Raw genomic sequence first — 27,893 nt, forward strand, 5'->3', positions numbered from 1 at the left:
TGGGACTGTGTCCAACACAAGCCAACCCCCACCCATTGAAGGACTGGACGCACACATGCATAGAAATCATCTGCTGCCTGTTGGGGCGGTCGGGAGGGACCCCTACTGGTGGTGCTTCAAGATGGCGCCTGGTGTTTCCTTGCTGTGCAACCGGGCCCGCCCCACATAAAATCAAAAGTCTATTGCGAGCAGTGAAGGCCAAGGGAATTTAAATGTAATTCAAAGAAACAAAGCACAGAGTTGGGAGCCCAGCCGGATGGCAGTGGAACCCACAACCTTCTGACTCCTAGTCAGGCGCCTTATCCATTGCACCACTGGCCCCCATACCCCTGGTGCTCTCCGTTAGCTCCTAGTGCTGTTCTTCAAGGTGCCTTTCTGAAGCAGGAGCCGCTGCAATGCCTGCTGTCCTGATTTTGTAACACACAAGGCTCACGTCCTGGCACAGTTGATAAAAGCAGGCGACAGGCAGCCAATACCTGTTGTAAGAGGCTTCCTGGCCCTACCAAAGGAAAGCAGACCCGGCGGGACTTTGAAGCCACCGTCGCTGAAGCCAGCAGCCAAACGTAAACTTACATCGGTTTGAAAATGCATCTCTGGCTTGAAGGCGGGGGCAGCAGCAATCCGGGGCTCTCGGGGGTCCGCGCACTAGGCCGCTGCCTCACCTTGCCTATCCTGGAACTCAACAGGGCCCCCCCCAAGCAAACCCTCACAGGCCCTCTGGCTTTTCTCTGGCTTGTGGGACTATTGTGATGCGTCCAGGCACACAGCACCCATCACCCAGGCATTATGACGGGAGGTGCCACTTTGCATGCAGCCTGGACCATGATCCTTTCTTCCTGCATTGCAATAGCCAAGCACACGGAACCTTTCCTTTTGGGCCAAACCAGCAGCGAGGAAGCTTGGGTCGTTGGTCTTTGCCTCTTGGTTCCATACCGGCCCCAGAACCAAACAGTTTCTTGCCAAAGTTAGAGCATAACAAGTCAACCTAGGTCAAAAGGCAGCCGATGCGCTGGCTTTTATACACTGGCCAGTTCAGCCCCAAGTGTGTGCTCGCTTCGGCAGCACATATACTAAAATTGGAACGATACAGAGAAGATTAGCATGGCCCCTGCGCAAGGATGACACGCAAATTCGTGAAGCGTTCCATATTTTTAGACACGTGCGTGCCAGGAGAGAAATACCTTTTATTGACAGAATAAAAGGGGCCCCGCTCCCGTGCTGGTCTTGTGCTTGCTCGCTGCCGCGGAAGCCCTTCCCGTTTCTCTTGATCCTCTCTGTGCTGTGCTGCACCGAGAGCGGCTGCCTTGTCCTCTGCTGGCTGCTCATTTCTATATAGCGCTTTCTATATGACCCGCCTCTAGGGGCTCATGGCAAAGAGCGCACAGCCCCTCAAGCTTCACTGCTTCTAGGCCCTACTCTTCATGAGAGCTGGCTGCCTCTAGGTGTGTGATCTCTTTACCCACTTGTGCATTCTTTGCTCAGTGTCATTCGCCAACTGCTCCTTTAAAGCAAGAGAGGGGTGGCAGGATCTGAAAGGCAGCAGATAGCACGAGAGAGAGTGTGCGTGCGTGCGTGTCTCTGTGTGTATGCAAATCACCAGTCAGCCAGGGCCTGCTGGGAGCCCATTCCGCCAGGCCCACCGGCTTTTGGACAGCTCCCAGATGGTTGGAGAAGGACCAGGCTGGGTTAGGCCACGGAGCAGAGGCCGAGCCGTTCCCTGGTGCGCTTTCTGGAAATGTCTCCCTCATTTGGAAATGTGCCCCTCAGTTGCTGAGGTCCCGAGAAGGCTCACCTGCAGCGCTCATAGAGAGGTCTCTGGCCGATCGTGGCCGATCAGGGACGTGAAGGGCTGCCCTGGGACTGTGTCCAACACAAGCCAACCCCCACCCATTGAAGGACTGGACGCACACATGCATAGAAATCATCTGCTGCCTGTTGGGGCGGTCGGGAGGGACCCCTACTGGTGGTGCTTCAAGATGGCGCCTGGTGTTTCCTTGCTGTGCAACCGGGCCCGCCCCACATAAAATCAAAAGTCTATTGCGAGCAGTGAAGGCCAAGGGAATTTAAATGTAATTCAAAGAAACAAAGCACAGAGTTGGGAGCCCAGCCGGATGGCAGTGGAACCCACAACCTTCTGACTCAATAGTCAGGCGCCTTATCCATTGCACCACTGGCCCCCATACCTCTGGTGCCCTCCGTTAGCTCCTAGTGCTGTTCTTCAAGGTGCCTTTCTGAAGCAGGAGCCGCTGCAATGCCTGCTGTCCTGATTTTGTAACACACAAGGCTCACGTCCTGGCACAGTTGATAAAAGCAGGCGACAGGCAGCCAATACCTGTTGTAAGAGGCTTCCTGGCCCTACCAAAGGAAAGCAGACCCGGCGGGACTTTGAAGCCACCGTCGCTGAAGCCAGCAGCCAAACGTAAACTTACATCGGTTTGAAAATGCATCTCTGGCTTGAAGGCGGGGGCAGCAGCAATCCGGGGCTCTCGGGGGTCCGCGCACTAGGCCGCTGCCTCACCTTGCCTATCCTGGAACTCAACAGGGCCCCCCCCAAGCAAACCCTCACAGGCCCTCTGGCTTTTCTCTGGCTTGTGGGACTATTGTGATGCGTCCAGGCACACAGCACCCATCACCCAGGCATTATGACGGGAGGTGCCACTTTGCATGCAGCCTGGACCATGATCCTTTCTTCCTGCATTGCAATAGCCAAGCACACGGAACCTTTCCTTTTGGGCCAAACCAGCAGCGAGGAAGCTTGGGTCGTTGGTCTTTGCCTCTTGGTTCCATACCGGCCCCAGAACCAAACAGTTTCTTGCCAAAGTTAGAGCATAACAAGTCAACCTAGGTCAAAAGGCAGCCGATGCGCTGGCTTTTATACACTGGCCAGTTCAGCCCCAAGTGTGTGCTCGCTTCGGCAGCACATATACTAAAATTGGAACGATACAGAGAAGATTAGCATGGCCCCTGCGCAAGGATGACACGCAAATTCGTGAAGCGTTCCATATTTTTAGACACGTGCGTGCCAGGAGAGAAATACCTTTTATTGACAGAATAAAAGGGGCCCCGCTCCCGTGCTGGTCTTGTGCTTGCTCGCTGCCGCGGAAGCCCTTCCCGTTTCTCTTGATCCTCTCTGTGCTGTGCTGCACCGAGAGCGGCTGCCTTGTCCTCTGCTGGCTGCTCATTTCTATATAGCGCTTTCTATATGACCCGCCTCTAGGGGCTCATGGCAAAGAGCGCACAGCCCCTCAAGCTTCACTGCTTCTAGGCCCTACTCTTCATGAGAGCTGGCTGCCTCTAGGTGTGTGATCTCTTTACCCACTTGTGCATTCTTTGCTCAGTGTCATTCGCCAACTGCTCCTTTAAAGCAAGAGAGGGGTGGCAGGATCTGAAAGGCAGCAGATAGCACGAGAGAGAGTGTGCGTGCGTGCGTGTCTCTGTGTGTATGCAAATCACCAGTCAGCCAGGGCCTGCTGGGAGCCCATTCCGCCAGGCCCACCGGCTTTTGGACAGCTCCCAGATGGTTGGAGAAGGACCAGGCTGGGTTAGGCCACGGAGCAGAGGCCGAGCCGTTCCCTGGTGCGCTTTCTGGAAATGTCTCCCTCATTTGGAAATGTGCCCCTCAGTTGCTGAGGTCCCGAGAAGGCTCACCTGCAGCGCTCATAGAGAGGTCTCTGGCCGATCGTGGCCGATCAGGGACGTGAAGGGCTGCCCTGGGACTGTGTCCAACACAAGCCAACCCCCACCCATTGAAGGACTGGACGCACACATGCATAGAAATCATCTGCTGCCTGTTGGGGCGGTCGGGAGGGACCCCTACTGGTGGTGCTTCAAGATGGCGCCTGGTGTTTCCTTGCTGTGCAACCGGGCCCGCCCCACATAAAATCAAAAGTCTATTGCGAGCAGTGAAGGCCAAGGGAATTTAAATGTAATTCAAAGAAACAAAGCACAGAGTTGGGAGCCCAGCCGGATGGCAGTGGAACCCACAACCTTCTGACTCCTAGTCAGGCGCCTTATCCATTGCACCACTGGCCCCCATACCCCTGGTGCTCTCCGTTAGCTCCTAGTGCTGTTCTTCAAGGTGCCTTTCTGAAGCAGGAGCCGCTGCAATGCCTGCTGTCCTGATTTTGTAACACACAAGGCTCACGTCCTGGCACAGTTGATAAAAGCAGGCGACAGGCAGCCAATACCTGTTGTAAGAGGCTTCCTGGCCCTACCAAAGGAAAGCAGACCCGGCGGGACTTTGAAGCCACCGTCGCTGAAGCCAGCAGCCAAACGTAAACTTACATCGGTTTGAAAATGCATCTCTGGCTTGAAGGCGGGGGCAGCAGCAATCCGGGGCTCTCGGGGGTCCGCGCACTAGGCCGCTGCCTCACCTTGCCTATCCTGGAACTCAACAGGGCCCCCCCCAAGCAAACCCTCACAGGCCCTCTGGCTTTTCTCTGGCTTGTGGGACTATTGTGATGCGTCCAGGCACACAGCACCCATCACCCAGGCATTATGACGGGAGGTGCCACTTTGCATGCAGCCTGGACCATGATCCTTTCTTCCTGCATTGCAATAGCCAAGCACACGGAACCTTTCCTTTTGGGCCAAACCAGCAGCGAGGAAGCTTGGGTCGTTGGTCTTTGCCTCTTGGTTCCATACCGGCCCCAGAACCAAACAGTTTCTTGCCAAAGTTAGAGCATAACAAGTCAACCTAGGTCAAAAGGCAGCCGATGCGCTGGCTTTTATACACTGGCCAGTTCAGCCCCAAGTGTGTGCTCGCTTCGGCAGCACATATACTAAAATTGGAACGATACAGAGAAGATTAGCATGGCCCCTGCGCAAGGATGACACGCAAATTCGTGAAGCGTTCCATATTTTTAGACACGTGCGTGCCAGGAGAGAAATACCTTTTATTGACAGAATAAAAGGGGCCCCGCTCCCGTGCTGGTCTTGTGCTTGCTCGCTGCCGCGGAAGCCCTTCCCGTTTCTCTTGATCCTCTCTGTGCTGTGCTGCACCGAGAGCGGCTGCCTTGTCCTCTGCTGGCTGCTCATTTCTATATAGCGCTTTCTATATGACCCGCCTCTAGGGGCTCATGGCAAAGAGCGCACAGCCCCTCAAGCTTCACTGCTTCTAGGCCCTACTCTTCATGAGAGCTGGCTGCCTCTAGGTGTGTGATCTCTTTACCCACTTGTGCATTCTTTGCTCAGTGTCATTCGCCAACTGCTCCTTTAAAGCAAGAGAGGGGTGGCAGGATCTGAAAGGCAGCAGATAGCACGAGAGAGAGTGTGCGTGCGTGCGTGTCTCTGTGTGTATGCAAATCACCAGTCAGCCAGGGCCTGCTGGGAGCCCATTCCGCCAGGCCCACCGGCTTTTGGACAGCTCCCAGATGGTTGGAGAAGGACCAGGCTGGGTTAGGCCACGGAGCAGAGGCCGAGCCGTTCCCTGGTGCGCTTTCTGGAAATGTCTCCCTCATTTGGAAATGTGCCCCTCAGTTGCTGAGGTCCCGAGAAGGCTCACCTGCAGCGCTCATAGAGAGGTCTCTGGCCGATCGTGGCCGATCAGGGACGTGAAGGGCTGCCCTGGGACTGTGTCCAACACAAGCCAACCCCCACCCATTGAAGGACTGGACGCACACATGCATAGAAATCATCTGCTGCCTGTTGGGGCGGTCGGGAGGGACCCCTACTGGTGGTGCTTCAAGATGGCGCCTGGTGTTTCCTTGCTGTGCAACCGGGCCCGCCCCACATAAAATCAAAAGTCTATTGCGAGCAGTGAAGGCCAAGGGAATTTAAATGTAATTCAAAGAAACAAAGCACAGAGTTGGGAGCCCAGCCGGATGGCAGTGGAACCCACAACCTTCTGACTCCTAGTCAGGCGCCTTATCCATTGCACCACTGGCCCCCATACCCCTGGTGCTCTCCGTTAGCTCCTAGTGCTGTTCTTCAAGGTGCCTTTCTGAAGCAGGAGCCGCTGCAATGCCTGCTGTCCTGATTTTGTAACACACAAGGCTCACGTCCTGGCACAGTTGATAAAAGCAGGCGACAGGCAGCCAATACCTGTTGTAAGAGGCTTCCTGGCCCTACCAAAGGAAAGCAGACCCGGCGGGACTTTGAAGCCACCGTCGCTGAAGCCAGCAGCCAAACGTAAACTTACATCGGTTTGAAAATGCATCTCTGGCTTGAAGGCGGGGGCAGCAGCAATCCGGGGCTCTCGGGGGTCCGCGCACTAGGCCGCTGCCTCACCTTGCCTATCCTGGAACTCAACAGGGCCCCCCCCAAGCAAACCCTCACAGGCCCTCTGGCTTTTCTCTGGCTTGTGGGACTATTGTGATGCGTCCAGGCACACAGCACCCATCACCCAGGCATTATGACGGGAGGTGCCACTTTGCATGCAGCCTGGACCATGATCCTTTCTTCCTGCATTGCAATAGCCAAGCACACGGAACCTTTCCTTTTGGGCCAAACCAGCAGCGAGGAAGCTTGGGTCGTTGGTCTTTGCCTCTTGGTTCCATACCGGCCCCAGAACCAAACAGTTTCTTGCCAAAGTTAGAGCATAACAAGTCAACCTAGGTCAAAAGGCAGCCGATGCGCTGGCTTTTATACACTGGCCAGTTCAGCCCCAAGTGTGTGCTCGCTTCGGCAGCACATATACTAAAATTGGAACGATACAGAGAAGATTAGCATGGCCCCTGCGCAAGGATGACACGCAAATTCGTGAAGCGTTCCATATTTTTAGACACGTGCGTGCCAGGAGAGAAATACCTTTTATTGACAGAATAAAAGGGGCCCCGCTCCCGTGCTGGTCTTGTGCTTGCTCGCTGCCGCGGAAGCCCTTCCCGTTTCTCTTGATCCTCTCTGTGCTGTGCTGCACCGAGAGCGGCTGCCTTGTCCTCTGCTGGCTGCTCATTTCTATATAGCGCTTTCTATATGACCCGCCTCTAGGGGCTCATGGCAAAGAGCGCACAGCCCCTCAAGCTTCACTGCTTCTAGGCCCTACTCTTCATGAGAGCTGGCTGCCTCTAGGTGTGTGATCTCTTTACCCACTTGTGCATTCTTTGCTCAGTGTCATTCGCCAACTGCTCCTTTAAAGCAAGAGAGGGGTGGCAGGATCTGAAAGGCAGCAGATAGCACGAGAGAGAGTGTGCGTGCGTGCGTGTCTCTGTGTGTATGCAAATCACCAGTCAGCCAGGGCCTGCTGGGAGCCCATTCCGCCAGGCCCACCGGCTTTTGGACAGCTCCCAGATGGTTGGAGAAGGACCAGGCTGGGTTAGGCCACGGAGCAGAGGCCGAGCCGTTCCCTGGTGCGCTTTCTGGAAATGTCTCCCTCATTTGGAAATGTGCCCCTCAGTTGCTGAGGTCCCGAGAAGGCTCACCTGCAGCGCTCATAGAGAGGTCTCTGGCCGATCGTGGCCGATCAGGGACGTGAAGGGCTGCCCTGGGACTGTGTCCAACACAAGCCAACCCCCACCCATTGAAGGACTGGACGCACACATGCATAGAAATCATCTGCTGCCTGTTGGGGCGGTCGGGAGGGACCCCTACTGGTGGTGCTTCAAGATGGCGCCTGGTGTTTCCTTGCTGTGCAACCGGGCCCGCCCCACATAAAATCAAAAGTCTATTGCGAGCAGTGAAGGCCAAGGGAATTTAAATGTAATTCAAAGAAACAAAGCACAGAGTTGGGAGCCCAGCCGGATGGCAGTGGAACCCACAACCTTCTGACTCCTAGTCAGGCGCCTTATCCATTGCACCACTGGCCCCCATACCCCTGGTGCTCTCCGTTAGCTCCTAGTGCTGTTCTTCAAGGTGCCTTTCTGAAGCAGGAGCCGCTGCAATGCCTGCTGTCCTGATTTTGTAACACACAAGGCTCACGTCCTGGCACAGTTGATAAAAGCAGGCGACAGGCAGCCAATACCTGTTGTAAGAGGCTTCCTGGCCCTACCAAAGGAAAGCAGACCCGGCGGGACTTTGAAGCCACCGTCGCTGAAGCCAGCAGCCAAACGTAAACTTACATCGGTTTGAAAATGCATCTCTGGCTTGAAGGCGGGGGCAGCAGCAATCCGGGGCTCTCGGGGGTCCGCGCACTAGGCCGCTGCCTCACCTTGCCTATCCTGGAACTCAACAGGGCCCCCCCCAAGCAAACCCTCACAGGCCCTCTGGCTTTTCTCTGGCTTGTGGGACTATTGTGATGCGTCCAGGCACACAGCACCCATCACCCAGGCATTATGACGGGAGGTGCCACTTTGCATGCAGCCTGGACCATGATCCTTTCTTCCTGCATTGCAATAGCCAAGCACACGGAACCTTTCCTTTTGGGCCAAACCAGCAGCGAGGAAGCTTGGGTCGTTGGTCTTTGCCTCTTGGTTCCATACCGGCCCCAGAACCAAACAGTTTCTTGCCAAAGTTAGAGCATAACAAGTCAACCTAGGTCAAAAGGCAGCCGATGCGCTGGCTTTTATACACTGGCCAGTTCAGCCCCAAGTGTGTGCTCGCTTCGGCAGCACATATACTAAAATTGGAACGATACAGAGAAGATTAGCATGGCCCCTGCGCAAGGATGACACGCAAATTCGTGAAGCGTTCCATATTTTTAGACACGTGCGTGCCAGGAGAGAAATACCTTTTATTGACAGAATAAAAGGGGCCCCGCTCCCGTGCTCGTCTTGTGCTTGCTCGCTGCCGCGGAAGCCCTTCCCGTTTCTCTTGATCCTCTCTGTGCTGTGCTGCACCGAGAGCGGCTGCCTTGTCCTCTGCTGGCTGCTCATTTCTATATAGCGCTTTCTATATGACCCGCCTCTAGGGGCTCATGGCAAAGAGCGCACAGCCCCTCAAGCTTCACTGCTTCTAGGCCCTACTCTTCATGAGAGCTGGCTGCCTCTAGGTGTGTGATCTCTTTACCCACTTGTGCATTCTTTGCTCAGTGTCATTCGCCAACTGCTCCTTTAAAGCAAGAGAGGGGTGGCAGGGTCTGAAAGGCAGCAGATAGCACGAGAGAGAGTGTGCGTGCGTGCGTGCGTGCGTGTGTCTGTGTGTATGCAAATCATCAGTCAGCCAGGGCCTGCTGGGAGCCCATTCCGCCAGGCCCACCGGCTTTTGGACAGCTCCCAGATGGTTGGAGAAGGACCAGGCTGGGTTAGGCCACGGAGCAGAGGCCGAGCCGTTCCCTGGTGCGCTTTCTGGAAATGTCTCCCTCATTTGGAAATGTGCCCCTCAGTTGCTGAGGTCCCGAGAAGGCTCACCTGCAGCGCTCATAGAGAGGTCTCTGGCCGATCGTGGCCGATCAGGGACGTGAAGGGCTGCCCTGGGACTGTGTCCAACACAAGCCAACCCCCACCCATTGAAGGACTGGACGCACACATGCATAGAAATCATCTGCTGCCTGTTGGGGCGGTCGGGAGGGACCCCTACTGGTGGTGCTTCAAGATGGCGCCTGGTGTTTCCTTGCTGTGCAACCGGGCCCGCCCCACATAAAATCAAAAGTCTATTGCGAGCAGTGAAGGCCAAGGGAATTTAAATGTAATTCAAAGAAACAAAGCACAGAGTTGGGAGCCCAGCCGGATGGCAGTGGAACCCACAACCTTCTGACTCCTAGTCAGGCGCCTTATCCATTGCACCACTGGCCCCCATACCCCTGGTGCTCTCCGTTAGCTCCTAGTGCTGTTCTTCAAGGTGCCTTTCTGAAGCAGGAGCCGCTGCAATGCCTGCTGTCCTGATTTTGTAACACACAAGGCTCACGTCCTGGCACAGTTGATAAAAGCAGGCGACAGGCAGCCAATACCTGTTGTAAGAGGCTTCCTGGCCCTACCAAAGGAAAGCAGACCCGGCGGGACTTTGAAGCCACCGTCGCTGAAGCCAGCAGCCAAACGTAAACTTACATCGGTTTGAAAATGCATCTCTGGCTTGAAGGCGGGGGCAGCAGCAATCCGGGGCTCTCGGGGGTCCGCGCACTAGGCCGCTGCCTCACCTTGCCTATCCTGGAACTCAACAGGGCCCCCCCCAAGCAAACCCTCACAGGCCCTCTGGCTTTTCTCTGGCTTGTGGGACTATTGTGATGCGTCCAGGCACACAGCACCCATCACCCAGGCATTATGACGGGAGGTGCCACTTTGCATGCAGCCTGGACCATGATCCTTTCTTCCTGCATTGCAATAGCCAAGCACACGGAACCTTTCCTTTTGGGCCAAACCAGCAGCGAGGAAGCTTGGGTCGTTGGTCTTTGCCTCTTGGTTCCATACCGGCCCCAGAACCAAACAGTTTCTTGCCAAAGTTAGAGCATAACAAGTCAACCTAGGTCAAAAGGCAGCCGATGCGCTGGCTTTTATACACTGGCCAGTTCAGCCCCAAGTGTGTGCTCGCTTCGGCAGCACATATACTAAAATTGGAACGATACAGAGAAGATTAGCATGGCCCCTGCGCAAGGATGACACGCAAATTCGTGAAGCGTTCCATATTTTTAGACACGTGCGTGCCAGGAGAGAAATACCTTTTATTGACAGAATAAAAGGGGCCCCGCTCCCGTGCTGGTCTTGTGCTTGCTCGCTGCCGCGGAAGCCCTTCCCGTTTCTCTTGATCCTCTCTGTGCTGTGCTGCACCGAGAGCGGCTGCCTTGTCCTCTGCTGGCTGCTCATTTCTATATAGCGCTTTCTATATGACCCGCCTCTAGGGGCTCATGGCAAAGAGCGCACAGCCCCTCAAGCTTCACTGCTTCTAGGCCCTACTCTTCATGAGAGCTGGCTGCCTCTAGGTGTGTGATCTCTTTACCCACTTGTGCATTCTTTGCTCAGTGTCATTCGCCAACTGCTCCTTTAAAGCAAGAGAGGGGTGGCAGGATCTGAAAGGCAGCAGATAGCACGAGAGAGAGTGTGCGTGCGTGCGTGTCTCTGTGTGTATGCAAATCACCAGTCAGCCAGGGCCTGCTGGGAGCCCATTCCGCCAGGCCCACCGGCTTTTGGACAGCTCCCAGATGGTTGGAGAAGGACCAGGCTGGGTTAGGCCACGGAGCAGAGGCCGAGCCGTTCCCTGGTGCGCTTTCTGGAAATGTCTCCCTCATTTGGAAATGTGCCCCTCAGTTGCTGAGGTCCCGAGAAGGCTCACCTGCAGCGCTCATAGAGAGGTCTCTGGCCGATCGTGGCCGATCAGGGACGTGAAGGGCTGCCCTGGGACTGTGTCCAACACAAGCCAACCCCCACCCATTGAAGGACTGGACGCACACATGCATAGAAATCATCTGCTGCCTGTTGGGGCGGTCGGGAGGGACCCCTACTGGTGGTGCTTCAAGATGGCGCCTGGTGTTTCCTTGCTGTGCAACCGGGCCCGCCCCACATAAAATCAAAAGTCTATTGCGAGCAGTGAAGGCCAAGGGAATTTAAATGTAATTCAAAGAAACAAAGCACAGAGTTGGGAGCCCAGCCGGATGGCAGTGGAACCCACAACCTTCTGACTCCTAGTCAGGCGCCTTATCCATTGCACCACTGGCCCCCATACCCCTGGTGCTCTCCGTTAGCTCCTAGTGCTGTTCTTCAAGGTGCCTTTCTGAAGCAGGAGCCGCTGCAATGCCTGCTGTCCTGATTTTGTAACACACAAGGCTCACGTCCTGGCACAGTTGATAAAAGCAGGCGACAGGCAGCCAATACCTGTTGTAAGAGGCTTCCTGGCCCTACCAAAGGAAAGCAGACCCGGCGGGACTTTGAAGCCACCGTCGCTGAAGCCAGCAGCCAAACGTAAACTTACATCGGTTTGAAAATGCATCTCTGGCTTGAAGGCGGGGGCAGCAGCAATCCGGGGCTCTCGGGGGTCCGCGCACTAGGCCGCTGCCTCACCTTGCCTATCCTGGAACTCAACAGGGCCCCCCCCAAGCAAACCCTCACAGGCCCTCTGGCTTTTCTCTGGCTTGTGGGACTATTGTGATGCGTCCAGGCACACAGCACCCATCACCCAGGCATTATGACGGGAGGTGCCACTTTGCATGCAGCCTGGACCATGATCCTTTCTTCCTGCATTGCAATAGCCAAGCACACGGAACCTTTCCTTTTGGGCCAAACCAGCAGCGAGGAAGCTTGGGTCGTTGGTCTTTGCCTCTTGGTTCCATACCGGCCCCAGAACCAAACAGTTTCTTGCCAAAGTTAGAGCATAACAAGTCAACCTAGGTCAAAAGGCAGCCGATGCGCTGGCTTTTATACACTGGCCAGTTCAGCCCCAAGTGTGTGCTCGCTTCGGCAGCACATATACTAAAATTGGAACGATACAGAGAAGATTAGCATGGCCCCTGCGCAAGGATGACACGCAAATTCGTGAAGCGTTCCATATTTTTAGACACGTGCGTGCCAGGAGAGAAATACCTTTTATTGACAGAATAAAAGGGGCCCCGCTCCCGTGCTGGTCTTGTGCTTGCTCGCTGCCGCGGAAGCCCTTCCCGTTTCTCTTGATCCTCTCTGTGCTGTGCTGCACCGAGAGCGGCTGCCTTGTCCTCTGCTGGCTGCTCATTTCTATATAGCGCTTTCTATATGACCCGCCTCTAGGGGCTCATGGCAAAGAGCGCACAGCCCCTCAAGCTTCACTGCTTCTAGGCCCTACTCTTCATGAGAGCTGGCTGCCTCTAGGTGTGTGATCTCTTTACCCACTTGTGCATTCTTTGCTCAGTGTCATTCGCCAACTGCTCCTTTAAAGCAAGAGAGGGGTGGCAGGATCTGAAAGGCAGCAGATAGCACGAGAGAGAGTGTGCGTGCGTGCGTGTCTCTGTGTGTATGCAAATCACCAGTCAGCCAGGGCCTGCTGGGAGCCCATTCCGCCAGGCCCACCGGCTTTTGGACAGCTCCCAGATGGTTGGAGAAGGACCAGGCTGGGTTAGGCCACGGAGCAGAGGCCGAGCCGTTCCCTGGTGCGCTTTCTGGAAATGTCTCCCTCATTTGGAAATGTGCCCCTCAGTTGCTGAGGTCCCGAGAAGGCTCACCTGCAGCGCTCATAGAGAGGTCTCTGGCCGATCGTGGCCGATCAGGGACGTGAAGGGCTGCCCTGGGACTGTGTCCAACACAAGCCAACCCCCACCCATTGAAGGACTGGACGCACACATGCATAGAAATCATCTGCTGCCTGTTGGGGCGGTCGGGAGGGACCCCTACTGGTGGTGCTTCAAGATGGCGCCTGGTGTTTCCTTGCTGTGCAACCGGGCCCGCCCCACATAAAATCAAAAGTCTATTGCGAGCAGTGAAGGCCAAGGGAATTTAAATGTAATTCAAAGAAACAAAGCACAGAGTTGGGAGCCCAGCCGGATGGCAGTGGAACCCACAACCTTCTGACTCCTAGTCAGGCGCCTTATCCATTGCACCACTGGCCCCCATACCCCTGGTGCTCTCCGTTAGCTCCTAGTGCTGTTCTTCAAGGTGCCTTTCTGAAGCAGGAGCCGCTGCAATGCCTGCTGTCCTGATTTTGTAACACACAAGGCTCACGTCCTGGCACAGTTGATAAAAGCAGGCGACAGGCAGCCAATACCTGTTGTAAGAGGCTTCCTGGCCCTACCAAAGGAAAGCAGACCCGGCGGGACTTTGAAGCCACCGTCGCTGAAGCCAGCAGCCAAACGTAAACTTACATCGGTTTGAAAATGCATCTCTGGCTTGAAGGCGGGGGCAGCAGCAATCCGGGGCTCTCGGGGGTCCGCGCACTAGGCCGCTGCCTCACCTTGCCTATCCTGGAACTCAACAGGGCCCCCCCCAAGCAAACCCTCACAGGCCCTCTGGCTTTTCTCTGGCTTGTGGGACTATTGTGATGCGTCCAGGCACACAGCACCCATCACCCAGGCATTATGACGGGAGGTGCCACTTTGCATGCAGCCTGGACCATGATCCTTTCTTCCTGCATTGCAATAGCCAAGCACACGGAACCTTTCCTTTTGGGCCAAACCAGCAGCGAGGAAGCTTGGGTCGTTGGTCTTTGCCTCTTGGTTCCATACCGGCCCCAGAACCAAACAGTTTCTTGCCAAAGTTAGAGCATAACAAGTCAACCTAGGTCAAAAGGCAGCCGATGCGCTGGCTTTTATACACTGGCCAGTTCAGCCCCAAGTGTGTGCTCGCTTCGGCAGCACATATACTAAAATTGGAACGATACAGAGAAGATTAGCATGGCCCCTGCGCAAGGATGACACGCAAATTCGTGAAGCGTTCCATATTTTTAGACACGTGCGTGCCAGGAGAGAAATACCTTTTATTGACAGAATAAAAGGGGCCCCGCTCCCGTGCTCGTCTTGTGCTTGCTCGCTGCCGCGGAAGCCCTTCCCGTTTCTCTTGATCCTCTCTGTGCTGTGCTGCACCGAGAGCGGCTGCCTTGTCCTCTGCTGGCTGCTCATTTCTATATAGCGCTTTCTATATGACCCGCCTCTAGGGGCTCATGGCAAAGAGCGCACAGCCCCTCAAGCTTCACTGCTTCTAGGCCCTACTCTTCATGAGAGCTGGCTGCCTCTAGGTGTGTGATCTCTTTACCCACTTGTGCATTCTTTGCTCAGTGTCATTCGCCAACTGCTCCTTTAAAGCAAGAGAGGGGTGGCAGGGTCTGAAAGGCAGCAGATAGCACGAGAGAGAGTGTGCGTGCGTGCGTGCGTGCGTGTGTCTGTGTGTATGCAAATCATCAGTCAGCCAGGGCCTGCTGGGAGCCCATTCCGCCAGGCCCACCGGCTTTTGGACAGCTCCCAGATGGTTGGAGAAGGACCAGGCTGGGTTAGGCCACGGAGCAGAGGCCGAGCCGTTCCCTGGTGCGCTTTCTGGAAATGTCTCCCTCATTTGGAAATGTGCCCCTCAGTTGCTGAGGTCCCGAGAAGGCTCACCTGCAGCGCTCATAGAGAGGTCTCTGGCCGATCGTGGCCGATCAGGGACGTGAAGGGCTGCCCTGGGACTGTGTCCAACACAAGCCAACCCCCACCCATTGAAGGACTGGACGCACACATGCATAGAAATCATCTGCTGCCTGTTGGGGCGGTCGGGAGGGACCCCTACTGGTGGTGCTTCAAGATGGCGCCTGGTGTTTCCTTGCTGTGCAACCGGGCCCGCCCCACATAAAATCAAAAGTCTATTGCGAGCAGTGAAGGCCAAGGGAATTTAAATGTAATTCAAAGAAACAAAGCACAGAGTTGGGAGCCCAGCCGGATGGCAGTGGAACCCACAACCTTCTGACTCCTAGTCAGGCGCCTTATCCATTGCACCACTGGCCCCCATACCCCTGGTGCTCTCCGTTAGCTCCTAGTGCTGTTCTTCAAGGTGCCTTTCTGAAGCAGGAGCCGCTGCAATGCCTGCTGTCCTGATTTTGTAACACACAAGGCTCACGTCCTGGCACAGTTGATAAAAGCAGGCGACAGGCAGCCAATACCTGTTGTAAGAGGCTTCCTGGCCCTACCAAAGGAAAGCAGACCCGGCGGGACTTTGAAGCCACCGTCGCTGAAGCCAGCAGCCAAACGTAAACTTACATCGGTTTGAAAATGCATCTCTGGCTTGAAGGCGGGGGCAGCAGCAATCCGGGGCTCTCGGGGGTCCGCGCACTAGGCCGCTGCCTCACCTTGCCTATCCTGGAACTCAACAGGGCCCCCCCCAAGCAAACCCTCACAGGCCCTCTGGCTTTTCTCTGGCTTGTGGGACTATTGTGATGCGTCCAGGCACACAGCACCCATCACCCAGGCATTATGACGGGAGGTGCCACTTTGCATGCAGCCTGGACCATGATCCTTTCTTCCTGCATTGCAATAGCCAAGCACACGGAACCTTTCCTTTTGGGCCAAACCAGCAGCGAGGAAGCTTGGGTCGTTGGTCTTTGCCTCTTGGTTCCATACCGGCCCCAGAACCAAACAGTTTCTTGCCAAAGTTAGAGCATAACAAGTCAACCTAGGTCAAAAGGCAGCCGATGCGCTGGCTTTTATACACTGGCCAGTTCAGCCCCAAGTGTGTGCTCGCTTCGGCAGCACATATACTAAAATTGGAACGATACAGAGAAGATTAGCATGGCCCCTGCGCAAGGATGACACGCAAATTCGTGAAGCGTTCCATATTTTTAGACACGTGCGTGCCAGGAGAGAAATACCTTTTATTGACAGAATAAAAGGGGCCCCGCTCCCGTGCTCGTCTTGTGCTTGCTCGCTGCCGCGGAAGCCCTTCCCGTTTCTCTTGATCCTCTCTGTGCTGTGCTGCACCGAGAGCGGCTGCCTTGTCCTCTGCTGGCTGCTCATTTCTATATAGCGCTTTCTATATGACCCGCCTCTAGGGGCTCATGGCAAAGAGCGCACAGCCCCTCAAGCTTCACTGCTTCTAGGCCCTACTCTTCATGAGAGCTGGCTGCCTCTAGGTGTGTGATCTCTTTACCCACTTGTGCATTCTTTGCTCAGTGTCATTCGCCAACTGCTCCTTTAAAGCAAGAGAGGGGTGGCAGGGTCTGAAAGGCAGCAGATAGCACGAGAGAGAGTGTGCGTGCGTGCGTGCGTGCGTGTGTCTGTGTGTATGCAAATCATCAGTCAGCCAGGGCCTGCTGGGAGCCCATTCCGCCAGGCCCACCGGCTTTTGGACAGCTCCCAGATGGTTGGAGAAGGACCAGGCTGGGTTAGGCCACGGAGCAGAGGCCGAGCCGTTCCCTGGTGCGCTTTCTGGAAATGTCTCCCTCATTTGGAAATGTGCCCCTCAGTTGCTGAGGTCCCGAGAAGGCTCACCTGCAGCGCTCATAGAGAGGTCTCTGGCCGATCGTGGCCGATCAGGGACGTGAAGGGCTGCCCTGGGACTGTGTCCAACACAAGCCAACCCCCACCCATTGAAGGACTGGACGCACACATGCATAGAAATCATCTGCTGCCTGTTGGGGCGGTCGGGAGGGACCCCTACTGGTGGTGCTTCAAGATGGCGCCTGGTGTTTCCTTGCTGTGCAACCGGGCCCGCCCCACATAAAATCAAAAGTCTATTGCGAGCAGTGAAGGCCAAGGGAATTTAAATGTAATTCAAAGAAACAAAGCACAGAGTTGGGAGCCCAGCCGGATGGCAGTGGAACCCACAACCTTCTGACTCCTAGTCAGGCGCCTTATCCATTGCACCACTGGCCCCCATACCCCTGGTGCTCTCCGTTAGCTCCTAGTGCTGTTCTTCAAGGTGCCTTTCTGAAGCAGGAGCCGCTGCAATGCCTGCTGTCCTGATTTTGTAACACACAAGGCTCACGTCCTGGCACAGTTGATAAAAGCAGGCGACAGGCAGCCAATACCTGTTGTAAGAGGCTTCCTGGCCCTACCAAAGGAAAGCAGACCCGGCGGGACTTTGAAGCCACCGTCGCTGAAGCCAGCAGCCAAACGTAAACTTACATCGGTTTGAAAATGCATCTCTGGCTTGAAGGCGGGGGCAGCAGCAATCCGGGGCTCTCGGGGGTCCGCGCACTAGGCCGCTGCCTCACCTTGCCTATCCTGGAACTCAACAGGGCCCCCCCCAAGCAAACCCTCACAGGCCCTCTGGCTTTTCTCTGGCTTGTGGGACTATTGTGATGCGTCCAGGCACACAGCACCCATCACCCAGGCATTATGACGGGAGGTGCCACTTTGCATGCAGCCTGGACCATGATCCTTTCTTCCTGCATTGCAATAGCCAAGCACACGGAACCTTTCCTTTTGGGCCAAACCAGCAGCGAGGAAGCTTGGGTCGTTGGTCTTTGCCTCTTGGTTCCATACCGGCCCCAGAACCAAACAGTTTCTTGCCAAAGTTAGAGCATAACAAGTCAACCTAGGTCAAAAGGCAGCCGATGCGCTGGCTTTTATACACTGGCCAGTTCAGCCCCAAGTGTGTGCTCGCTTCGGCAGCACATATACTAAAATTGGAACGATACAGAGAAGATTAGCATGGCCCCTGCGCAAGGATGACACGCAAATTCGTGAAGCGTTCCATATTTTTAGACACGTGCGTGCCAGGAGAGAAATACCTTTTATTGACAGAATAAAAGGGGCCCCGCTCCCGTGCTGGTCTTGTGCTTGCTCGCTGCCGCGGAAGCCCTTCCCGTTTCTCTTGATCCTCTCTGTGCTGTGCTGCACCGAGAGCGGCTGCCTTGTCCTCTGCTGGCTGCTCATTTCTATATAGCGCTTTCTATATGACCCGCCTCTAGGGGCTCATGGCAAAGAGCGCACAGCCCCTCAAGCTTCACTGCTTCTAGGCCCTACTCTTCATGAGAGCTGGCTGCCTCTAGGTGTGTGATCTCTTTACCCACTTGTGCATTCTTTGCTCAGTGTCATTCGCCAACTGCTCCTTTAAAGCAAGAGAGGGGTGGCAGGATCTGAAAGGCAGCAGATAGCACGAGAGAGAGTGTGCGTGCGTGCGTGTCTCTGTGTGTATGCAAATCACCAGTCAGCCAGGGCCTGCTGGGAGCCCATTCCGCCAGGCCCACCGGCTTTTGGACAGCTCCCAGATGGTTGGAGAAGGACCAGGCTGGGTTAGGCCACGGAGCAGAGGCCGAGCCGTTCCCTGGTGCGCTTTCTGGAAATGTCTCCCTCATTTGGAAATGTGCCCCTCAGTTGCTGAGGTCCCGAGAAGGCTCACCTGCAGCGCTCATAGAGAGGTCTCTGGCCGATCGTGGCCGATCAGGGACGTGAAGGGCTGCCCTGGGACTGTGTCCAACACAAGCCAACCCCCACCCATTGAAGGACTGGACGCACACATGCATAGAAATCATCTGCTGCCTGTTGGGGCGGTCGGGAGGGACCCCTACTGGTGGTGCTTCAAGATGGCGCCTGGTGTTTCCTTGCTGTGCAACCGGGCCCGCCCCACATAAAATCAAAAGTCTATTGCGAGCAGTGAAGGCCAAGGGAATTTAAATGTAATTCAAAGAAACAAAGCACAGAGTTGGGAGCCCAGCCGGATGGCAGTGGAACCCACAACCTTCTGACTCCTAGTCAGGCGCCTTATCCATTGCACCACTGGCCCCCATACCCCTGGTGCTCTCCGTTAGCTCCTAGTGCTGTTCTTCAAGGTGCCTTTCTGAAGCAGGAGCCGCTGCAATGCCTGCTGTCCTGATTTTGTAACACACAAGGCTCACGTCCTGGCACAGTTGATAAAAGCAGGCGACAGGCAGCCAATACCTGTTGTAAGAGGCTTCCTGGCCCTACCAAAGGAAAGCAGACCCGGCGGGACTTTGAAGCCACCGTCGCTGAAGCCAGCAGCCAAACGTAAACTTACATCGGTTTGAAAATGCATCTCTGGCTTGAAGGCGGGGGCAGCAGCAATCCGGGGCTCTCGGGGGTCCGCGCACTAGGCCGCTGCCTCACCTTGCCTATCCTGGAACTCAACAGGGCCCCCCCCAAGCAAACCCTCACAGGCCCTCTGGCTTTTCTCTGGCTTGTGGGACTATTGTGATGCGTCCAGGCACACAGCACCCATCACCCAGGCATTATGACGGGAGGTGCCACTTTGCATGCAGCCTGGACCATGATCCTTTCTTCCTGCATTGCAATAGCCAAGCACACGGAACCTTTCCTTTTGGGCCAAACCAGCAGCGAGGAAGCTTGGGTCGTTGGTCTTTGCCTCTTGGTTCCATACCGGCCCCAGAACCAAACAGTTTCTTGCCAAAGTTAGAGCATAACAAGTCAACCTAGGTCAAAAGGCAGCCGATGCGCTGGCTTTTATACACTGGCCAGTTCAGCCCCAAGTGTGTGCTCGCTTCGGCAGCACATATACTAAAATTGGAACGATACAGAGAAGATTAGCATGGCCCCTGCGCAAGGATGACACGCAAATTCGTGAAGCGTTCCATATTTTTAGACACGTGCGTGCCAGGAGAGAAATACCTTTTATTGACAGAATAAAAGGGGCCCCGCTCCCGTGCTGGTCTTGTGCTTGCTCGCTGCCGCGGAAGCCCTTCCCGTTTCTCTTGATCCTCTCTGTGCTGTGCTGCACCGAGAGCGGCTGCCTTGTCCTCTGCTGGCTGCTCATTTCTATATAGCGCTTTCTATATGACCCGCCTCTAGGGGCTCATGGCAAAGAGCGCACAGCCCCTCAAGCTTCACTGCTTCTAGGCCCTACTCTTCATGAGAGCTGGCTGCCTCTAGGTGTGTGATCTCTTTACCCACTTGTGCATTCTTTGCTCAGTGTCATTCGCCAACTGCTCCTTTAAAGCAAGAGAGGGGTGGCAGGATCTGAAAGGCAGCAGATAGCACGAGAGAGAGTGTGCGTGCGTGCGTGTCTCTGTGTGTATGCAAATCACCAGTCAGCCAGGGCCTGCTGGGAGCCCATTCCGCCAGGCCCACCGGCTTTTGGACAGCTCCCAGATGGTTGGAGAAGGACCAGGCTGGGTTAGGCCACGGAGCAGAGGCCGAGCCGTTCCCTGGTGCGCTTTCTGGAAATGTCTCCCTCATTTGGAAATGTGCCCCTCAGTTGCTGAGGTCCCGAGAAGGCTCACCTGCAGCGCTCATAGAGAGGTCTCTGGCCGATCGTGGCCGATCAGGGACGTGAAGGGCTGCCCTGGGACTGTGTCCAACACAAGCCAACCCCCACCCATTGAAGGACTGGACGCACACATGCATAGAAATCATCTGCTGCCTGTTGGGGCGGTCGGGAGGGACCCCTACTGGTGGTGCTTCAAGATGGCGCCTGGTGTTTCCTTGCTGTGCAACCGGGCCCGCCCCACATAAAATCAAAAGTCTATTGCGAGCAGTGAAGGCCAAGGGAATTTAAATGTAATTCAAAGAAACAAAGCACAGAGTTGGGAGCCCAGCCGGATGGCAGTGGAACCCACAACCTTCTGACTCCTAGTCAGGCGCCTTATCCATTGCACCACTGGCCCCCATACCCCTGGTGCTCTCCGTTAGCTCCTAGTGCTGTTCTTCAAGGTGCCTTTCTGAAGCAGGAGCCGCTGCAATGCCTGCTGTCCTGATTTTGTAACACACAAGGCTCACGTCCTGGCACAGTTGATAAAAGCAGGCGACAGGCAGCCAATACCTGTTGTAAGAGGCTTCCTGGCCCTACCAAAGGAAAGCAGACCCGGCGGGACTTTGAAGCCACCGTCGCTGAAGCCAGCAGCCAAACGTAAACTTACATCGGTTTGAAAATGCATCTCTGGCTTGAAGGCGGGGGCAGCAGCAATCCGGGGCTCTCGGGGGTCCGCGCACTAGGCCGCTGCCTCACCTTGCCTATCCTGGAACTCAACAGGGCCCCCCCCAAGCAAACCCTCACAGGCCCTCTGGCTTTTCTCTGGCTTGTGGGACTATTGTGATGCGTCCAGGCACACAGCACCCATCACCCAGGCATTATGACGGGAGGTGCCACTTTGCATGCAGCCTGGACCATGATCCTTTCTTCCTGCATTGCAATAGCCAAGCACACGGAACCTTTCCTTTTGGGCCAAACCAGCAGCGAGGAAGCTTGGGTCGTTGGTCTTTGCCTCTTGGTTCCATACCGGCCCCAGAACCAAACAGTTTCTTGCCAAAGTTAGAGCATAACAAGTCAACCTAGGTCAAAAGGCAGCCGATGCGCTGGCTTTTATACACTGGCCAGTTCAGCCCCAAGTGTGTGCTCGCTTCGGCAGCACATATACTAAAATTGGAACGATACAGAGAAGATTAGCATGGCCCCTGCGCAAGGATGACACGCAAATTCGTGAAGCGTTCCATATTTTTAGACACGTGCGTGCCAGGAGAGAAATACCTTTTATTGACAGAATAAAAGGGGCCCCGCTCCCGTGCTCGTCTTGTGCTTGCTCGCTGCCGCGGAAGCCCTTCCCGTTTCTCTTGATCCTCTCTGTGCTGTGCTGCACCGAGAGCGGCTGCCTTGTCCTCTGCTGGCTGCTCATTTCTATATAGCGCTTTCTATATGACCCGCCTCTAGGGGCTCATGGCAAAGAGCGCACAGCCCCTCAAGCTTCACTGCTTCTAGGCCCTACTCTTCATGAGAGCTGGCTGCCTCTAGGTGTGTGATCTCTTTACCCACTTGTGCATTCTTTGCTCAGTGTCATTCGCCAACTGCTCCTTTAAAGCAAGAGAGGGGTGGCAGGGTCTGAAAGGCAGCAGATAGCACGAGAGAGAGTGTGCGTGCGTGCGTGCGTGCGTGTGTCTGTGTGTATGCAAATCATCAGTCAGCCAGGGCCTGCTGGGAGCCCATTCCGCCAGGCCCACCGGCTTTTGGACAGCTCCCAGATGGTTGGAGAAGGACCAGGCTGGGTTAGGCCACGGAGCAGAGGCCGAGCCGTTCCCTGGTGCGCTTTCTGGAAATGTCTCCCTCATTTGGAAATGTGCCCCTCAGTTGCTGAGGTCCCGAGAAGGCTCACCTGCGGCGCTCACAGAGAGGTCTCTGGCCGATCGTGGCCGATCAGGGACGTGAAGGGCTGCCCTGGGACTGTGTCCAACACAAGCCAACCCCCACCCATTGAAGGACAGGACGCACACATGCATAGAAATCATCTACTGCTTGTTGGGGCGGTCTGGAGGGACCCCTGCTGGTGGTGCTTGGAGATGGCGCCTGGTGTTTCCTTGCTGTGCAACCGGGCCCGCCCCACATAAAATCAAAAGTCTATTGCGAGCAGTGAAGGCCAAGGGAATTTAAATGTAATTCAAAGAAACAAAGCACAGAGTTGGGAGCCCAGCCGGATGGCAGTGGAACCCACAACCTTCTGACTCCTATCCATTGCACCACTGGCCCCCATACCCCTGGTGCCCTCCCTTAGCTCCTAGTGCTGTTCTTCAAGGTGCCTTTCTGAAGCAGGAGCCGCTGCAATGCCTGCTGTCCTGATTTTGTAACACACAAGGCTCACGTCCTGGCACAGTTGATAAAAGCAGGCGACAGGCAGCCAATACCTGTTGTAAGAGGCTTCCTGGCCCTACCAAAGGAAAGCAGACCCGGCGGGACTTTGAAGCCACCGTCGCTGAAGCCAGCAGCCAAACGTAAACTTACATCGGTTTGAAAATGCATCTCTGGCTTGAAGGCGGGGGCAGCAGCAATCCGGGGCTCTCGGGGGTCCGCGCACTAGGCCGCTGCCTCACCTTGCCTATCCTGGAACTCAACAGGGCCCCCCCCAAGCAAACCCTCACAGGCCCTCTGGCTTTTCTCTGGCTTGTGGGACTATTGTGATGCGTCCAGGCACACAGCACCCATCACCCAGGCATTATGACGGGAGGTGCCACTTTGCATGCAGCCTGGACCATGATCCTTTCTTCCTGCATTGCAATAGCCAAGCACACGGAACCTTTCCTTTTGGGCCAAACCAGCAGCGAGGAAGCTTGGGTCGTTGGTCTTTGCCTCTTGGTTCCATACCGGCCCCAGAACCAAACAGTTTCTTGCCAAAGTTAGAGCATAACAAGTCAACCTAGGTCAAAAGGCAGCCGATGCGCTGGCTTTTATACACTGGCCAGTTCAGCCCCAAGTGTGTGCTCGCTTCGGCAGCACATATACTAAAATTGGAACGATACAGAGAAGATTAGCATGGCCCCTGCGCAAGGATGACACGCAAATTCGTGAAGCGTTCCATATTTTTAGACACGTGCGTGCCAGGAGAGAAATACCTTTTATTGACAGAATAAAAGGGGCCCCGCTCCCGTGCTGGTCTTGTGCTTGCTCGCTGCCGCGGAAGCCCTTCCCGTTTCTCTTGATCCTCTCTGTGCTGTGCTGCACCGAGAGCGGCTGCCTTGTCCTCTGCTGGCTGCTCATTTCTATATAGCGCTTTCTATATGACCCGCCTCTAGGGGCTCATGGCAAAGAGCGCACAGCCCCTCAAGCTTCACTGCTTCTAGGCCCTACTCTTCATGAGAGCTGGCTGCCTCTAGGTGTGTGATCTCTTTACCCACTTGTGCATTCTTTGCTCAGTGTCATTCGCCAACTGCTCCTTTAAAGCAAGAGAGGGGTGGCAGGATCTGAAAGGCAGCAGATAGCACGAGAGAGAGTGTGCGTGCGTGCGTGTCTCTGTGTGTATGCAAATCACCAGTCAGCCAGGGCCTGCTGGGAGCCCATTCCGCCAGGCCCACCGGCTTTTGGACAGCTCCCAGATGGTTGGAGAAGGACCAGGCTGGGTTAGGCCACGGAGCAGAGGCCGAGCCGTTCCCTGGTGCGCTTTCTGGAAATGTCTCCCTCATTTGGAAATGTGCCCCTCAGTTGCTGAGGTCCCGAGAAGGCTCACCTGCAGCGCTCATAGAGAGGTCTCTGGCCGATCGTGGCCGATCAGGGACGTGAAGGGCTGCCCTGGGACTGTGTCCAACACAAGCCAACCCCCACCCATTGAAGGACTGGACGCACACATGCATAGAAATCATCTGCTGCCTGTTGGGGCGGTCGGGAGGGACCCCTACTGGTGGTGCTTCAAGATGGCGCCTGGTGTTTCCTTGCTGTGCAACCGGGCCCGCCCCACATAAAATCAAAAGTCTATTGCGAGCAGTGAAGGCCAAGGGAATTTAAATGTAATTCAAAGAAACAAAGCACAGAGTTGGGAGCCCAGCCGGATGGCAGTGGAACCCACAACCTTCTGACTCCTAGTCAGGCGCCTTATCCATTGCACCACTGGCCCCCATACCCCTGGTGCTCTCCGTTAGCTCCTAGTGCTGTTCTTCAAGGTGCCTTTCTGAAGCAGGAGCCGCTGCAATGCCTGCTGTCCTGATTTTGTAACACACAAGGCTCACGTCCTGGCACAGTTGATAAAAGCAGGCGACAGGCAGCCAATACCTGTTGTAAGAGGCTTCCTGGCCCTACCAAAGGAAAGCAGACCCGGCGGGACTTTGAAGCCACCGTCGCTGAAGCCAGCAGCCAAACGTAAACTTACATCGGTTTGAAAATGCATCTCTGGCTTGAAGGCGGGGGCAGCAGCAATCCGGGGCTCTCGGGGGTCCGCGCACTAGGCCGCTGCCTCACCTTGCCTATCCTGGAACTCAACAGGGCCCCCCCCCAAGCAAACCCTCACAGGCCCTCTGGCTTTTCTCTGGCTTGTGGGACTATTGTGATGCGTCCAGGCACACAGCACCCATCACCCAGGCATTATGACGGGAGGTGCCACTTTGCATGCAGCCTGGACCATGATCCTTTCTTCCTGCATTGCAATAGCCAAGCACACGGAACCTTTCCTTTTGGGCCAAACCAGCAGCGAGGAAGCTTGGGTCGTTGGTCTTTGCCTCTTGGTTCCATACCGGCCCCAGAACCAAACAGTTTCTTGCCAAAGTTAGAGCATAACAAGTCAACCTAGGTCAAAAGGCAGCCGATGCGCTGGCTTTTATACACTGGCCAGTTCAGCCCCAAGTGTGTGCTCGCTTCGGCAGCACATATACTAAAATTGGAACGATACAGAGAAGATTAGCATGGCCCCTGCGCAAGGATGACACGCAAATTCGTGAAGCGTTCCATATTTTTAGACACGTGCGTGCCAGGAGAGAAATACCTTTTATTGACAGAATAAAAGGGGCCCCGCTCCCGTGCTGGTCTTGTGCTTGCTCGCTGCCGCGGAAGCCCTTCCCGTTTCTCTTGATCCTCTCTGTGCTGTGCTGCACCGAGAGCGGCTGCCTTGTCCTCTGCTGGCTGCTCATTTCTATATAGCGCTTTCTATATGACCCGCCTCTAGGGGCTCATGGCAAAGAGCGCACAGCCCCTCAAGCTTCACTGCTTCTAGGCCCTACTCTTCATGAGAGCTGGCTGCCTCTAGGTGTGTGATCTCTTTACCCACTTGTGCATTCTTTGCTCAGTGTCATTCGCCAACTGCTCCTTTAAAGCAAGAGAGGGGTGGCAGGATCTGAAAGGCAGCAGATAGCACGAGAGAGAGTGTGCGTGCGTGCGTGTCTCTGTGTGTATGCAAATCACCAGTCAGCCAGGGCCTGCTGGGAGCCCATTCCGCCAGGCCCACCGGCTTTTGGACAGCTCCCAGATGGTTGGAGAAGGACCAGGCTGGGTTAGGCCACGGAGCAGAGGCCGAGCCGTTCCCTGGTGCGCTTTCTGGAAATGTCTCCCTCATTTGGAAATGTGCCCCTCAGTTGCTGAGGTCCCGAGAAGGCTCACCTGCAGCGCTCATAGAGAGGTCTCTGGCCGATCGTGGCCGATCAGGGACGTGAAGGGCTGCCCTGGGACTGTGTCCAACACAAGCCAACCCCCACCCATTGAAGGACTGGACGCACACATGCATAGAAATCATCTGCTGCCTGTTGGGGCGGTCGGGAGGGACCCCTACTGGTGGTGCTTCAAGATGGCGCCTGGTGTTTCCTTGCTGTGCAACCGGGCCCGCCCCACATAAAATCAAAAGTCTATTGCGAGCAGTGAAGGCCAAGGGAATTTAAATGTAATTCAAAGAAACAAAGCACAGAGTTGGGAGCCCAGCCGGATGGCAGTGGAACCCACAACCTTCTGACTCCTAGTCAGGCGCCTTATCCATTGCACCACTGGCCCCCATACCCCTGGTGCTCTCCGTTAGCTCCTAGTGCTGTTCTTCAAGGTGCCTTTCTGAAGCAGGAGCCGCTGCAATGCCTGCTGTCCTGATTTTGTAACACACAAGGCTCACGTCCTGGCACAGTTGATAAAAGCAGGCGACAGGCAGCCAATACCTGTTGTAAGAGGCTTCCTGGCCCTACCAAAGGAAAGCAGACCCGGCGGGACTTTGAAGCCACCGTCGCTGAAGCCAGCAGCCAAACGTAAACTTACATCGGTTTGAAAATGCATCTCTGGCTTGAAGGCGGGGGCAGCAGCAATCCGGGGCTCTCGGGGGTCCGCGCACTAGGCCGCTGCCTCACCTTGCCTATCCTGGAACTCAACAGGGCCCCCCCCAAGCAAACCCTCACAGGCCCTCTGGCTTTTCTCTGGCTTGTGGGACTATTGTGATGCGTCCAGGCACACAGCACCCATCACCCAGGCATTATGACGGGAGGTGCCACTTTGCATGCAGCCTGGACCATGATCCTTTCTTCCTGCATTGCAATAGCCAAGCACACGGAACCTTTCCTTTTGGGCCAAACCAGCAGCGAGGAAGCTTGGGTCGTTGGTCTTTGCCTCTTGGTTCCATACCGGCCCCAGAACCAAACAGTTTCTTGCCAAAGTTAGAGCATAACAAGTCAACCTAGGTCAAAAGGCAGCCGATGCGCTGGCTTTTATACACTGGCCAGTTCAGCCCCAAGTGTGTGCTCGCTTCGGCAGCACATATACTAAAATTGGAACGATACAGAGAAGATTAGCATGGCCCCTGCGCAAGGATGACACGCAAATTCGTGAAGCGTTCCATATTTTTAGACACGTGCGTGCCAGGAGAGAAATACCTTTTATTGACAGAATAAAAGGGGCCCCGCTCCCGTGCTCGTCTTGTGCTTGCTCGCTGCCGCGGAAGCCCTTCCCGTTTCTCTTGATCCTCTCTGTGCTGTGCTGCACCGAGAGCGGCTGCCTTGTCCTCTGCTGGCTGCTCATTTCTATATAGCGCTTTCTATATGACCCGCCTCTAGGGGCTCATGGCAAAGAGCGCACAGCCCCTCAAGCTTCACTGCTTCTAGGCCCTACTCTTCATGAGAGCTGGCTGCCTCTAGGTGTGTGATCTCTTTACCCACTTGTGCATTCTTTGCTCAGTGTCATTCGCCAACTGCTCCTTTAAAGCAAGAGAGGGGTGGCAGGGTCTGAAAGGCAGCAGATAGCACGAGAGAGAGTGTGCGTGCGTGCGTGCGTGCGTGTGTCTGTGTGTATGCAAATCATCAGTCAGCCAGGGCCTGCTGGGAGCCCATTCCGCCAGGCCCACCGGCTTTTGGACAGCTCCCAGATGGTTGGAGAAGGACCAGGCTGGGTTAGGCCACGGAGCAGAGGCCGAGCCGTTCCCTGGTGCGCTTTCTGGAAATGTCTCCCTCATTTGGAAATGTGCCCCTCAGTTGCTGAGGTCCCGAGAAGGCTCACCTGCGGCGCTCACAGAGAGGTCTCTGGCCGATCGTGGCCGATCAGGGACGTGAAGGGCTGCCCTGGGACTGTGTCCAACACAAGCCAACCCCCACCCATTGA

The 27,893-nt window shown here is 55.4% G+C and overlaps 15 non-coding genes across 15 annotated transcripts; all 15 read left to right on the plus strand.

Annotated features, from left to right (window-relative positions):
- Nucleotides 1-1,046: 1,046 nt before the first annotated feature.
- On the plus strand, nucleotides 1,047-1,153 carry LOC138512841 (U6 spliceosomal RNA). Its single transcript, XR_011281553.1, has one exon. It is a non-coding gene; the product is annotated as a U6 spliceosomal RNA (small nuclear RNA).
- A 1,749-nt stretch (nucleotides 1,154-2,902) lies between these two features.
- LOC138512842 (U6 spliceosomal RNA) lies at nucleotides 2,903-3,009 on the plus strand. Its single transcript, XR_011281554.1, has one exon. It is a non-coding gene; the product is annotated as a U6 spliceosomal RNA (small nuclear RNA).
- A 1,748-nt stretch (nucleotides 3,010-4,757) lies between these two features.
- Nucleotides 4,758-4,864, plus strand: LOC138512843 (U6 spliceosomal RNA). The gene has a single exon (XR_011281555.1). It is a non-coding gene; the product is annotated as a U6 spliceosomal RNA (small nuclear RNA).
- A 1,748-nt stretch (nucleotides 4,865-6,612) lies between these two features.
- Nucleotides 6,613-6,719, plus strand: LOC138512845 (U6 spliceosomal RNA). Its single transcript, XR_011281556.1, has one exon. It is a non-coding gene; the product is annotated as a U6 spliceosomal RNA (small nuclear RNA).
- Nucleotides 6,720-8,467: 1,748 nt separating this feature from the next.
- On the plus strand, nucleotides 8,468-8,574 carry LOC138512846 (U6 spliceosomal RNA). Its single transcript, XR_011281557.1, has one exon. It is a non-coding gene; the product is annotated as a U6 spliceosomal RNA (small nuclear RNA).
- Nucleotides 8,575-10,330: 1,756 nt separating this feature from the next.
- Nucleotides 10,331-10,437, plus strand: LOC138512847 (U6 spliceosomal RNA). Its single transcript, XR_011281558.1, has one exon. It is a non-coding gene; the product is annotated as a U6 spliceosomal RNA (small nuclear RNA).
- A 1,748-nt stretch (nucleotides 10,438-12,185) lies between these two features.
- On the plus strand, nucleotides 12,186-12,292 carry LOC138512848 (U6 spliceosomal RNA). Its single transcript, XR_011281559.1, has one exon. It is a non-coding gene; the product is annotated as a U6 spliceosomal RNA (small nuclear RNA).
- A 1,748-nt stretch (nucleotides 12,293-14,040) lies between these two features.
- Nucleotides 14,041-14,147, plus strand: LOC138512849 (U6 spliceosomal RNA). The gene has a single exon (XR_011281560.1). It is a non-coding gene; the product is annotated as a U6 spliceosomal RNA (small nuclear RNA).
- A 1,756-nt stretch (nucleotides 14,148-15,903) lies between these two features.
- Nucleotides 15,904-16,010, plus strand: LOC138512850 (U6 spliceosomal RNA). Its single transcript, XR_011281561.1, has one exon. It is a non-coding gene; the product is annotated as a U6 spliceosomal RNA (small nuclear RNA).
- Nucleotides 16,011-17,766: 1,756 nt separating this feature from the next.
- LOC138512851 (U6 spliceosomal RNA) lies at nucleotides 17,767-17,873 on the plus strand. Its single transcript, XR_011281562.1, has one exon. It is a non-coding gene; the product is annotated as a U6 spliceosomal RNA (small nuclear RNA).
- A 1,748-nt stretch (nucleotides 17,874-19,621) lies between these two features.
- On the plus strand, nucleotides 19,622-19,728 carry LOC138512852 (U6 spliceosomal RNA). The gene has a single exon (XR_011281563.1). It is a non-coding gene; the product is annotated as a U6 spliceosomal RNA (small nuclear RNA).
- A 1,748-nt stretch (nucleotides 19,729-21,476) lies between these two features.
- On the plus strand, nucleotides 21,477-21,583 carry LOC138512853 (U6 spliceosomal RNA). The gene has a single exon (XR_011281564.1). It is a non-coding gene; the product is annotated as a U6 spliceosomal RNA (small nuclear RNA).
- A 1,743-nt stretch (nucleotides 21,584-23,326) lies between these two features.
- LOC138512854 (U6 spliceosomal RNA) lies at nucleotides 23,327-23,433 on the plus strand. The gene has a single exon (XR_011281565.1). It is a non-coding gene; the product is annotated as a U6 spliceosomal RNA (small nuclear RNA).
- A 1,749-nt stretch (nucleotides 23,434-25,182) lies between these two features.
- LOC138512856 (U6 spliceosomal RNA) lies at nucleotides 25,183-25,289 on the plus strand. The gene has a single exon (XR_011281566.1). It is a non-coding gene; the product is annotated as a U6 spliceosomal RNA (small nuclear RNA).
- A 1,748-nt stretch (nucleotides 25,290-27,037) lies between these two features.
- LOC138512857 (U6 spliceosomal RNA) lies at nucleotides 27,038-27,144 on the plus strand. The gene has a single exon (XR_011281567.1). It is a non-coding gene; the product is annotated as a U6 spliceosomal RNA (small nuclear RNA).
- Nucleotides 27,145-27,893: the final 749 nt, after the last annotated feature.

The sequence above is a fragment of the Ambystoma mexicanum genome, chromosome 6p, assembly GCF_040938575.1.
Source record: "Ambystoma mexicanum isolate Mex_15411 chromosome 6p, UKY_AmexF1_1, whole genome shotgun sequence".
NCBI lineage: Eukaryota > Metazoa > Chordata > Amphibia > Caudata > Ambystomatidae > Ambystoma > Ambystoma mexicanum.